At 38.2% G+C, this 12,997-nt stretch overlaps 1 protein-coding gene across 1 annotated transcript in view; it reads right to left on the bottom strand.

The window, feature by feature from the left end:
• LOC134539698 (rap guanine nucleotide exchange factor 4) overlaps positions 1-12,997 on the bottom strand; it is a 281,454-nt gene that overhangs the window by 71,262 nt on the left and 197,195 nt on the right. The gene's annotated exons all lie outside the window — the stretch shown is intronic.

Below are 12,997 nucleotides of genomic sequence, written 5' to 3'. Positions count from 1 at the left end.
TTTCAGTCTTTGGTTCGATACTAGTCGAAAAAACATAATGTATTAAATGTTGTAATTACTTATTCCTTAAAAATAATTATATATTCACAAAGATTCATAAATTTTCCATCAAACTGCCACTACTAAGCAGCTGAAGTCATACTGACCACCATCTTGAAAATATGTAACTATTAACTTAAAAATATGGAAAAAGTTCTAAAAATTAAAAACAAGACTTATTCAATTTGTTAGTTCGATAGATTTCCATTCTTGGTGACATGCCTTGTCATACTCAGAATAATAAGAACCTAATATATATATTTATTTTTTTATTTTTTACCATCACTTTTTGAAGAATTTATTAACCTTCCTTACTACGAAAAATTAATTTATACAAGAATACTGTTCAATGAAATAAATATGAGGGCTGGAACTTTAATAGTGGAAACTATTTATTTACAACTGATACGAAAGAGATACATATAACAAAGTTTTACTGATCTTTAAAGTAGTCACCATCATTGTGTACAACCCATTACCAGTGATAGCATTTATTACAAAAATTGGAGCATAATTTTTTATTTTATTGGTGTTTTATTCAAGCATAGTTATTCTCAACCATGGAAAAGACTATCGAATATTCAATAACTGGAATTTATTTTATTTTATTGTGCTGATTAATGCATGCAATTTTTATTGGAAAGCTACTTCGGGTACGGTTTACTAATAACTTAAACTATTGGAGGTACTGGGACAACACAAAGCATAAATGCCCGGTTAAGAATCCGAACTCAGTATTATTACGGCAAAAACTATTTTCTAGCGATACAGTTGGTTTCATGAAAATGTACCAATTTACAAATATCTGTAATTTTACGTGAATATTGGTTTCATTAAAAAAAAAATTGGTTGTGTGTTAAGTCGGTTTACGGACGATAGTTAAACGTGACAACGTCATAACAAAACATTGATGAAATGATTGCATACTTTTATTAATAAAATTGAATCATTTTTATTGAATTATCACTATTTTGTATGGATACAAAGGAGTAAAATGAAATATACAATTTAATTGATAAATTTACTTTTATTTGCACTCATTAATTCAAATATGTTTATTACTTTAACGAAAAGATTATTTTAACTATAACTTTTATACATGTTTGCTATTTAACTTCTTCCAATCTGTGTTATTCTGTTAAGGATAGAACGATGATAGGAAAAGTAGGAAACGAATGTGAGTGTTTCAAAAAAGTGCCTCGAAAAAGTCAAATCGATGGTTGTTCCAATCGAGTGGAAGAGAGATAGATGCGGCGCAAGCGTACAATGAGCGTAACGGGACACAGCGTAACGGGATAATGTGCGTAACGGGACCCTTTTTTCGTGCGTGCAGCCGGCGTTCATCGATTTATTAGACGTTGTCACGTCAAAAGAATAGAAATAAATGTTTACAATTTTTTTATAGCGTTAAGTAACAACTGTTGGAGACCAATGTTGCTTCTTTTGGTTACTACAGCAGCGAGGTGAGAGACGATAAAAAAAATGTTACCCTGACGGCAATGGATGGAATCAATAAAGGAGCAGACACTCGAACGTGGCCATAAAAACCCAGGCCGCCTCGCTTTATCGACCGCGGATACACACTTGTTGGTTCACCGCGGAACCCCAAAAGCGAGGACACTGCAGCGTGTAGTTACCACTTCTCCCTGGTCGTTCCAGAGGCGTAATATATCTGCGGTTCGCTGCCGCCACGAATCTACAACGCATAGCTGTATGGCACTAAAAACTCTTCAGAGTATTTTTTTTTTTTTTTTTGTAAATGGAACAGATATATTTACGCAAAATTACAGATACATTTTTTTAAATTTGTACAAGAATACAACTGTATCACAACAAAACAGTGTTCTTCAGTAATAATGGTTTCGTATTCTTACCCGGACATTTATAGTTGGAGACCGGAAAAATTCGCGAGTTCATTTCGCGATAGGCTAAAATAGTTATATCTCAATGCAGCATCTGTTATTGGCTCACAACTCACCTGGATGACTCTGGGCCAATGAGAAACACCCAAACCAAAGCTGTATCGAATCACAGGCTGCTACGTTGGGACGTCTCACAAGACAGCAGCCAATGAGTGGGTGACATTTGACAGAGTGTTCGTAGAACTATGGAGTTCATCCTACAGGTCATTGAACCCGCGAATTTTTCCGACCCCTATTTATAGTTATTTGTAAACTGCTCACTGAATAGCTTTCCAGTATTAACTGCGCAAATTTTTAAGCACCACAAAACAAAGTCAAATTATTGAATATTCTTTTCAAAGGTTTAAAATATATTTTTGCTTGAATGAAACATTAATTAAAATATAATATTAAGCGCCACATTTTTTAAGAAATTGCTGTCCAAAAAAATTGGAGATCACAGTGACACAAAGACGAATCTATCGATCAAACTTAGCAGATAATCATGAAAACACAATGATGAGAGAAAAGATAAAAATAATAGCTTTCTTTTACAAAACAACAGTTATGACGATTCGGAAACAGATATCTGATCTCGTTATCGTTGGGTACAAACAGACTTTAAATTTACGGTACTTATCCATTTTGTTTAAATTCTTCGTTGTTTTTGATCAGTGGTGGATCCAGTAATTCGTGTCGTGTAGAACTGGAGGTCGGGGTTTTTGAAGTAAAGACCCCAAGAAATTACGGCATGATCCGAAGTAGCGCGGACAAAGATTCGAAGCAGCGCCCTTTTTCGCTGAATCCCAGGCGAGAAATTAGAGAAATTATCAGGGCGTGTTTGGCTCGCGGCTACCAGGATGCGCTAGTGGGCAGTCATGCGGTCAGCGATTCATGCGGAGTTTTCATAGATAATATTAGGTTTATGTTTATTTAATTGTATTATTTTTCCAACAGTGCTTTATAAAAATGACAATAATTATGTAGCTCAGTAATGTTGTCATACCCAAGGTTTTAGTTTTTTACGTAGTGATTTGATTTTAAAAAAATTTGTAAATAAATTTTAACGGTGTTTGTGTCTTGATTAAAAATAGACAACACACTTCAGTTGCTAGAAAACTAATTATTTTGAATAATAAAAACTGTATTTGATGGCGTTCTTTTCATTTTCTTATCTTTCTGAGACGAATTAGGGTTTACTTCGAGGGTTGGGTATGTTGAAATAGTATATTACACTTGCCAAAAAATTTATGATACGTATGCGAGTGCTGTATTTCACTGCCGAACAGGAACTGGGATTTATTTACTTTCATAAACACATGCTCTTCCTTCAAAATATTATAATAATATAATCATAATAGTTAAAACTACACAAACACGCTGTTACACAAGTAATAAAGTTATATACAGGACCTCTGGTTGCTAGTGTGAATAGCTAAGTTTAAAAAACGTCTAAAGCCAGCTAAACTGCTTGAACGTCACTGTGCTGTTCTCGGGTACTCTTAGACTACACTGCAATATTTTTGAAAATGGAACAGAGATTTTAATGTAAAATTACAAATATTGAACTTTTTTTTTACATTTACAAGAAAACAACTTTATCACTACAAAAATATCGTGTTTGCAGTAACACTGGGTTCGGATTCTTTATTGTAACTTTGTACAACACATGACTATGGTTATTTTTTGCGTATATTAAATACGGTTTAAGATAATACTGAGTGTTTCTTACGAAAGTTGGACCATGATTTTTTTAAAATTTTAATTGATGTTTTATTCAAGCATAATTTTTTAATCCATGGAAAACACAATCGATTATTAAACAATTTGACTTTATATTATTGTACCATGCTTATTATGGGCGGGATTGATATCGGAAAAGCTATTCAAGAACGGTTTACAAATAACTTTAACTATTGGAGGTAATTAAACAACACGAAACATAAATGCCCGTGTCTGGGTAAGAACACGAGATTACTGCGAGCACTATTTGGTAGTGATACAATTGTTTCCGTGAAAATTTACAAATGTACAATATAGAAATGTATTTTTACGTAGGAATAATTCTGTTTCATTTACAAAAAAAAATATCAAAGTGTATGACTCACGTCTTAGTGGATTTAGATGAAACCCGTATTTCGCGAAAACGTTTCGTTCCTGGATATTTATAAATAAAAAAAATTATGAAATTAGTCGAGACAGGAAAAATTCGCGGGTTCATTTCGCGATATACTGAAATGTAAACAATTGTACCTTTATGCAACTTCTGCTATTGGTTCACTGTTAACCTGGAGGACTGAGGGCCAACTATAGACCCTCAGTTAAAGCAGTATCGAATCACGAGTCTCCTAGTTAAGACGCCTCACAAGTCATCAGCCAATGAAAAGGTGACGTTTGCCCGAGTGTGCACAGGATCGTGGAGTCTATCCTGGAGCTCATTGAACCCGCGAATTTTTCTAGTCCCTAGAAATTAGTTACAGACCAGCTGTGTGTCAAAACATTTTAGCATTACGTGTGTATCATGGTTGGCTATATTCCCGGTAAATGTCTACTGCCAGCACACCAATCACAGCCATCCAGTGCGGAAGCAAACGCGTCCTGAATGGCCCAGCCGAATAGGGCAATACCTTCTTGCAGACGGCCGCCAATCACAATGGAAACAATCGTTAGTGCGGGCATAACTTATTGCAGTCTAATGGGCGTTCAGATTTATTTTTATTCGCGATATAATGCCTACCCCTAATAATGTGTCATAAAGAATAGTTCTTCTGATTCGAACCGCAAATGTTTGATAATGATACATCACCCTCTCTCTCTTTGGTGACGACAGAATATTTTTTTTTTTGTATAATTTGGCATATTGGTGAAAGAAAAAGGTTGCTATCACTAGTAAATAGTTTTGATAAAAAAAACTTTTTATTGTGATCGAAAAAATAAAATTGTTTGTAGGAGCTACAAAAACTTTTTTTTGGCCCCTGCGCGATTACAAGCCGGAAGAGAAAAAAGAGTTTTTAAAAAAGGGGAGCCGTGTTGTTAAATTTACTAGGCGCGTAAAAGCGGAAACGAGAGAATATGGGGAAACGCCCTCCGCGGAGGTACGGGAGGGGTGGGAAGTGTTTCCAGCTTCATTTGCACTCTTTACACACTAGCGCGTACTTTTAACCCCCGCCACACCCCTCCGGACCCTAGCGGCGACGGGATCATTAAGGGTAAGTGCTCCGCCCGAGACGGCAAAGAATCCTCACTCGCACAACCGCCGCACGCTCGCGGACAAAGGCGTTCCGTAATGCAGATGTAATTTCCGTTATCACACACGACCTGCTGAAAGATGCACCATTGTTCTTTTTGACGTGACAACGTCTAATAAATCGATGAACGCCGGCTGCACGCACGAAATTGTCCCGTTACGCTGTGTCCCGTTACGCTCATTGTACGCTTGCGCCACATCTATCTCTCTTCCACTCGATTGGAACAACCATCGATTTGACTTTTTCGAGGCACATTAAAACTTGAAACACTCCCATTCGTTTCCTACTTTTCATATCATCGTCCTATCCTTAACAGAATAACACAGATTGGAAGAAGTTAAATAGCAAACATGTATAAAAGTTATGGTTAAAATAATCTCTTCGTTAAAGTAATAAACCTATTTGAATTAATGAGTGCAAATAAAAGTAAATTTATCAATTAAATTGTATATTTCATTTCACTCCTTCAATGTATCCATACAAAATAGTGATAATTCAATAATAATGATTCAATTTTATTCATAAAAGTATGCAATCATATCATAAATGTTTTGTTTGACGTTGTCACGTTAAACTATCGTCCGTAAACCGACTTTAGATAGACAACCGATTTTTTTTTATTTCCAAGGTAGCTTTATAACAAATACTACCTATTGCAGGCCTATTTCAAAAGATTCCTTTGGAAAACCAGCTGTCAAAAAATAGTTTATAATACTACAAGAAAGATATTGTAGCTTTGGATATTTTTACCTGTATGTGAAATATGTTTTTTTTCTCTCGAGATGATAAAGGAGTTTTTCCTACGACAATTGGTGCATAATTTTATGTTTTAATTGATGTTTCGTTCGAGCATAATTTGTTTTTAAAACTATAGAACATGTAATCTAATACTGGGGGAACGGTTTACAAATAACTTTGACTATTGGAGGTACTGAGACAACACAAAGCATAAATGCCCGGGTAAGAATCCGAACCCAGTATTACTGCGAACTCTATATTGTAGTGATACAGTTGTTTTCATGTAAATGTACAGATTTACAAATATGCAATTTTACATGAATATTTATGTTCCATTTACTATATATATATATATATATATATATATATATATTAAATGGAACATAAATATTCATAAACATAAATATATATGTATATGTATATATATAGGCATATATATGTATACATATATATATATATAGTGATTTTACGAAAAGCATTTAAGAAAAGTTTGACAGTGAATGAGTAGTTAAGTTTTTTGTATTAAGATTTTTTAAATGCATATTTTGGAGATGATAAGGCTAAAACACGTGTTCAGAATTAATAATAATGTCGATGCATCAAATACTGTACCAGGTCTTGAAAGCACGCAAGGAACTTGCATTACATTTTCATCTTCATTCACCCGCTACGTAATGTTAACGGTCACCGATCAGATCTCATAACTGCCCTGTGCACGACGAGAAGACTGCGCGCCAGTCCAGAGCCTTGCGCTTAGAGGCGACACAGCGCTAGAAGCACCAGCGAGCGTCGCACTTATCATCGCGGCCTCGCTAACACACAGACACGCCCCTGGACAAGGGGGAGGGCCCGTGACTAATTGTCCCGTCGTTTCATTGGGCGTCCCGCGGGTGACGCACCGTCTTCCTCCACTCCGTGGACAAGGACTGGGAAATTTGACAAGGGTGGGCGGAGGAAGAGAAAGAGAAAGAGAAAGATAGAGAGAGAAAGACAGAGCTGGTGCGCGCGGGGATATTGTGCCGGGGCCAATTATCTGAACTAAGTTACTGAACGCCCTGTCGCACTGTCAAACTTCCGCTTCAAACACCTTCCAATAATGTGTCAAATAACGTTGGATGTTTATGACGTCACCTAAAAAGCCCACTCATGTTTGTTTGACAAGATGGATGACTTGAATTTCCGTCAAATATTTTGCCTATAGAGCGGGTTAAAAAAAAAAGTAGGATTTCGGATGCAATCAGCCAATAAAAATCGTGCCTAGTTGCAACGGACATGACATCCGTTTCAGTCACAACAAATCTTTAAAATGGCGAAGAACACATGGCCGATTACATAGGTTATAAAATTTAAATAACTAAAATATTGGTAATATGAATGTCGTATGCGAAATAATTTTATGTGTAAAAGGAAATAACTTTAAATAAAATCACTGAACATTAATTTTATCATGAATTAAATTTATACATGTTCAAAAATTTAAAAAAAAATTGCACAAACAGCAGAAATTTTTTTAAAATTTCATTCCATAACTGCGATACATTAATTAATTTAAAAATGAGATTAAAAATTGAAAAGGTTTTGACAGCTCATAGAAAAAAATTAAACTTTCATGGTATGTCAAGATTGAAAATATATTTGAGGTTATCTGGGCAAATTTATTTGATGGGGATATTATCTTTGAAAGATTTATGCAATGGAGTGCATGTTTTTGTTGTGTTTTTGTCTCGTTTCAACTGTTGTGCTGAATTTTTTTGGGGTTCAATTAATCATTTGTGGTTTTTTTTAGTTCTCTTAGTCCATTATTTTTTCTTTGTTTGTTGACCATATTCTTGTCATGCAATATTATGTGGTGTATATATCCTGTTGACAACAGCAATTTTTGCTAAATTTGTGTTTTTTGTCTTTGGTTTTTTTGTAGTTTTCTTCTACAGACATACATGTGCTTAGCAATGGCGTATGTCCAAAAGCTTACATCAAGTCTTCATGTGGATAATTGTAAGCTATTTTCCGTCCCTCCGACTCTATTGTCAAATACAGTTGGAGGCAAATGTGTGACAGTGTGACGGGGCCCTGACAAAGCCTCCCCTCCCTCCCTCCCTCCCACCATTGGACACCTTGAGCAGCAGACAAGCTACGGGCACTACGATAACTTAGAAACACACAAGGTGGAATTTTTCCAAGTCATGCCAGTTCTACTTTGTTAACTTCTAAGTCTGTGTTTCTATCTCGTGATATTTTCAAGACACGCATTTATAAGTTACGACATTTATGACGCGTGGTTCAGCTTTGCGTGTGCCTAACGTACACTGTATGTTTGTTTTTTTGTTTTTGAGATGGAACAGATACATTCACGTAAAATTGCAGATATTTGTAAATTTGAAAATTTATATGGAAACAAAATATATCACTACAAAATAGTGTTCCAGTAATACTGGGTTCGGATTCTTACCCGGGAAATTATGCTTTGTGTTGTTCCAGTACCTTCAACGGTAAAAGTTATTTGTTAACCGTGTCCTGGATTAACTGTGCACATTAATAAGCCAAATAAAACATAGTTAAAGCCAATTATATTATATTCTATTATATTTTATTCAAGGTTTGAAAAAAAAAATTAGGTTTGAACGAAACATCAATTTAAAAAAATCAAATTATTCGTCAATTTTCGTAAGAAATTGTACCTACTATCCCGAAAATAAAAACGCATTTCATAAAGGCCATGTTCAGTTCCACGGTTTGTATTCCCGGGATTCCAAAAAAAGGTCACCAACATACAACACAAATCGTGGGGCCCCCGCCTATTCGAGCAAGTAAATGACACGCGTGGTGATTGAACTGTTCAAGTGTTCCGCTCAATGATTTGTGTAATTAACTACTGTTTACCAACTTCACACCACTGAGGAGATCGAAAATTCCCCATCCTCTTCTCCCCCCCCCCCCTATTTTTTTTTTCGAAATTTCAGTTACCTCGTCGCGCCAGTACGGAGGGTGTAGCCCCGGCCACAGTCCAAACATTTCCGTTAAAGAGCGCGTTAATCAGGCTAGACAAAACACTACGCCAACGACTGCACAGCTAACCCCTTCCTCCAACCCCTTGTTTTGTTCTACTCTCCAACACACGGAGCTGTAATTAGCATCACGGCGGGGAGAGCGTTCACAACCGACGCGCCCCCCCCCCCCCCCGGCGGTGTCCTGTCTTTCCTTTTGCCCCGTTTTACTCTTCAAACTTCACTCCGTCGTGGGGGAACAAATAGGGGGGGGGGAGGGTGTGCTCTACCAGAAAACAAACACATGGCGAGCTGCGAGAAGCCCCCTTGTGGCGCCAGGCATACACGATCCCTAGCACAACCCCCTCCAGCACACAGCACAGACAGTCCCTCTCTGTCCAACACTCGCAAACCACCGACCCCTGTTTTGCAGCGGTTGGGGGGGGGGGGGGAGATGTTCGTTCCGCTGCGGTCACGGGCTCATCAGCAACCCCTGCGCACCATCTCCCCCTCCATTTACAACAACCTCCCCCCCACCCCCTTCAACAAGGGACGTAACCCAGATACGTCCTGAACAACGCATGCAGGATATGCGGCGAGGCACGCTGTCGGGAACTACAGTCCAACGAAGACTGAACCTGAAATACACTGAGGGGTTGCCGAAACAGCGTCACACTGCCGTCACAAGCCGGGTCACGGTGTTCTCCAGGTGTTCCCAGGAGACCCAGGGATGTTGAGTGCTCTCGGTGGTTGCTGAATGGGTCAAAGGGTCGTGCTGGTATCGATACTGGGATGGGCTTCCTTCAGCTTCTCGACATAAGCCTCCCTCTCCAAAAGAGCTCTTGAGCCGCGCCGAAGGTGGCGTACCCCCACTTCCCCTCGAAGAGTGGGGCCACGAAGAAGAAGGTCCTGCCTCGCGAGAGGAGAGCTTGCTGGTCCCGCAAGAACGAGCGATCAGTTCTGACGATGATATGTAGATAGTTACATGACGGTCGGACGCAGTGAGCAGTGATAAAGCTCTGGCAACCAGGGCCGGCGCGCCTAGGGCGCCAAGTAGCTGGGGGCGGCGCAGCACGACACATAACAGCTGATATAATATGTTTGACAATCATTGAAACTAGATGAAAATGGATTTTTGTAACAGTTTGGAATGTTGGATTGATATAAGTAATTATTTAAAGTCCACGGTGACCTGTTTATGATTTGTAATAAGTAAAAAAGTAAAAAAAAAAACAAAAAAAACTCAAGCCTGCTTACATCTTATTGTTGACAAAATCTTAGGCTTACGTGATGTATTTTGAGACAAGGAAAAATTTTTTTTGGGGTGTCCGGCCGGAGGGGGGGGGGGCATTAAGGTTTTTCGCCTAGGGCGCTAATTAACCTTGCACCGGCCCTGCTGGCAACTAGCCTGGACAGCTAGTAGAAGGGGTTGGGTGTACTTCGGTACTCTCTTGGGTCGTCTGAACTCTGAGGGGTCCCAGAGATGTGATAGACTTGGTTGAGCGCCCCGCGACACTCCTGAGATGGGGATTCCTCTAAGTCTACGACAGGTCATCTGAATTGTCGAGGTGGAGTGATGCTGGGATGTGTTGCCTCAGCCTCTGATTTATCTCCTCCTCAAACACCTACGAGTCGCGTCGAAATGGCGTATCCGTTTCTCCGTGGCTCAAGGGAGCCCGTGTTGATGGCGATCCAAACCAATCCAGGAAAGAGTTACCATTAAATCCAGCATGTTGAATAAAATACCCAGTTGTAAGATAGCTACATCTTCCGCGAAAACTACGCCAATATTCAGAGTTCCTGGTACTGGATTTCGAGAAAAAAGAAGTACAGGAAAACGTCGAGGGGTGAAAAGATTTTTTTCTTCTGCGGAATTGGCAAGTTTGAACAAATAAAAGGTTTGCTGAATAACTTAATGCATATTCTGTGAGTTCATTTAGAAATGAAGTAAACTCATCACCCGCTAATTTACGGAGATACCTGGTTGATTTGTAACCTATGTTACTCGTCGATTCTGGTGAGGATTTTTGACAGTGTATCCACGTATTCACGTGAGGCATCGTGCTGGAAGTATAACAGTGTGACCCGGGCGCAAAGTGAAGGACGCGATGTGACAGCAAAATATCGCGTCGCTGCTGCGAACAAGCGATTTTAATGTGTAACATCTTGGCTTTCGGTATACGGCATTTGGTAGGATTAATTTCGTGAATGAAACGTGTAACCACAGTGCTGTCATATGTGGCTTGCGGCACGAACCAAAGTTCACAAAGCCAAAGGGAAACTTTATAGTATTAGTACACCATCATGAAATCATCCTGCTATAGAAAAGCCTATATATGTCTCATTCTTAGATTGCAGTACAGAGTAACTAGCGCCCACTGTTTTATTATTGATACTACTCGGCTTGTTAACATTAAAAATATTATATTGTATATCAATATCATCATAAGGTATCATTAGTTTTAATATATCTTTAAAATTGTACTATTTATTGATTTTTTTAAGGATCTAAAATAATGTATATTGACAGTATTATTATATCATTTGTAGTCATACCGAAAGAAAAAAAATTCAATGCTAAACAATAATTATTTCACAGTACAAACTATTCGCAGTAGTCAATCACTACTAATAACAAGGCTTTTTTTATTAAATTATATGCTATGCTCAATCAAAGCATCAAAGTTTTTAATATTAAATGATACCAATTATTTTTTGAAAAATACGGCTGAAAAAGATGGCGTCTTTAAGTTACGTCTCCTCAGATGTAAAAAAAAATAATACTGTCGGGTGATGATCTTGATTAAATGCAACAAGTAAATGTATTTCCGACGTTCTCATTCCAAATTTCCCTTAAAAAAAAATAGTATGTTTCAAATACAGTTAAAAAAAACAACATTTCATTCAATTATAAATGCGCGTCTAAAACTGTTGTGCTCTTCGAAGTATATCTGGCAACAGAGCAAACTGAAACAAGGACAGCACTAGTGGCATGAATAGTGCACTTGGAAAGAGGAAATAAATGCCCATTGACATGCACACTGTGAACTAAAGACGAGTCACGCGACTTCGAATTTGATGAATTCCGGACGTCAGAAGGTTATGGGCAGGGACTGGAAAAAATCGCTGTTTAATTGACCTCTAGTAGAGACCCCCACAATCTTCTAATATGTACTCGGGCATATTACACTTGCTCATTGGCTGCTGACTCGTGACATCTGATAACTGGAATGCTTTTGATTCGATGCTTATTTTGTTGCGGGTTTTTCGTTGGCTCTTTTTTAGAGACAGGAAAAAAAAGCGTGGATTAAATTGGTGATATTCTAAAACACAAATAATTAAACCTTTTTGCTCCTTTTGCTATTGGTTCACCGATAATCTGGAGGACTGTATGCAAATTAGAGACCATCACTCAAAGAAGTATCCAATCACAAGTCAACCTTGTTGAGACGCCTCACAATTCGTCATTAAAGACCGAAACAATTCGCGGTTTCATTTCGCGACAGACTAGAATCCAAATACGTTTACCCTTTTTGCTGCTTCAGTGATTGGGCCACAGCTCATCTGAAGGACTGTGAGCCGATGGAAAACCCTCAACGAAAGGAGTATCGAATCAAAATCACCCAGTTAAAAGGTATCACGATACATAAGCCGGTGAGCAGGTGATATTTGCCTGAGTAAATAGAAGATGGTGGAGTCTATACTGGAGGACACTGAATTTGCGACTTTTTTCCAGTCCTTATTCATCAGACAATGAGCAAGTATGAAGAGGATCGTGGAGTCCATCCTGGAGGTCATTGAACTCCTTATTTGTTTGTAGTCTCTGCTCATATTCGTTCATAAAAACAGTGGCCCAATCAATGAAGCAGCAAAAAAGCTAAACGTAGGTATTTGGATTTAAGTCCATCGCGAATTTTCCCGGTCTCTACTCATAGTCCTTCAGATAAACTGTGGCCCAAACAACGAAGCAGCAAAAAGGATAAACTTATTTGGATTTTAGTCCATCGCGAATTTTACCAGTGTCTACTCATAATCCTTCAGATAAACTGTGGCATAATCACTGAAGCAGCTAAAAGGCTAAACGTAT

The sequence above is a fragment of the Bacillus rossius genome, chromosome 15 (genome assembly GCF_032445375.1).
Source record: "Bacillus rossius redtenbacheri isolate Brsri chromosome 15, Brsri_v3, whole genome shotgun sequence".
Taxonomy (NCBI): Eukaryota; Metazoa; Arthropoda; class Insecta; order Phasmatodea; family Bacillidae; genus Bacillus; species Bacillus rossius.
The sequence above is the reverse complement of the archived record's forward strand: the minus strand, read 5'-3'. Positions and strand labels throughout refer to the sequence as shown.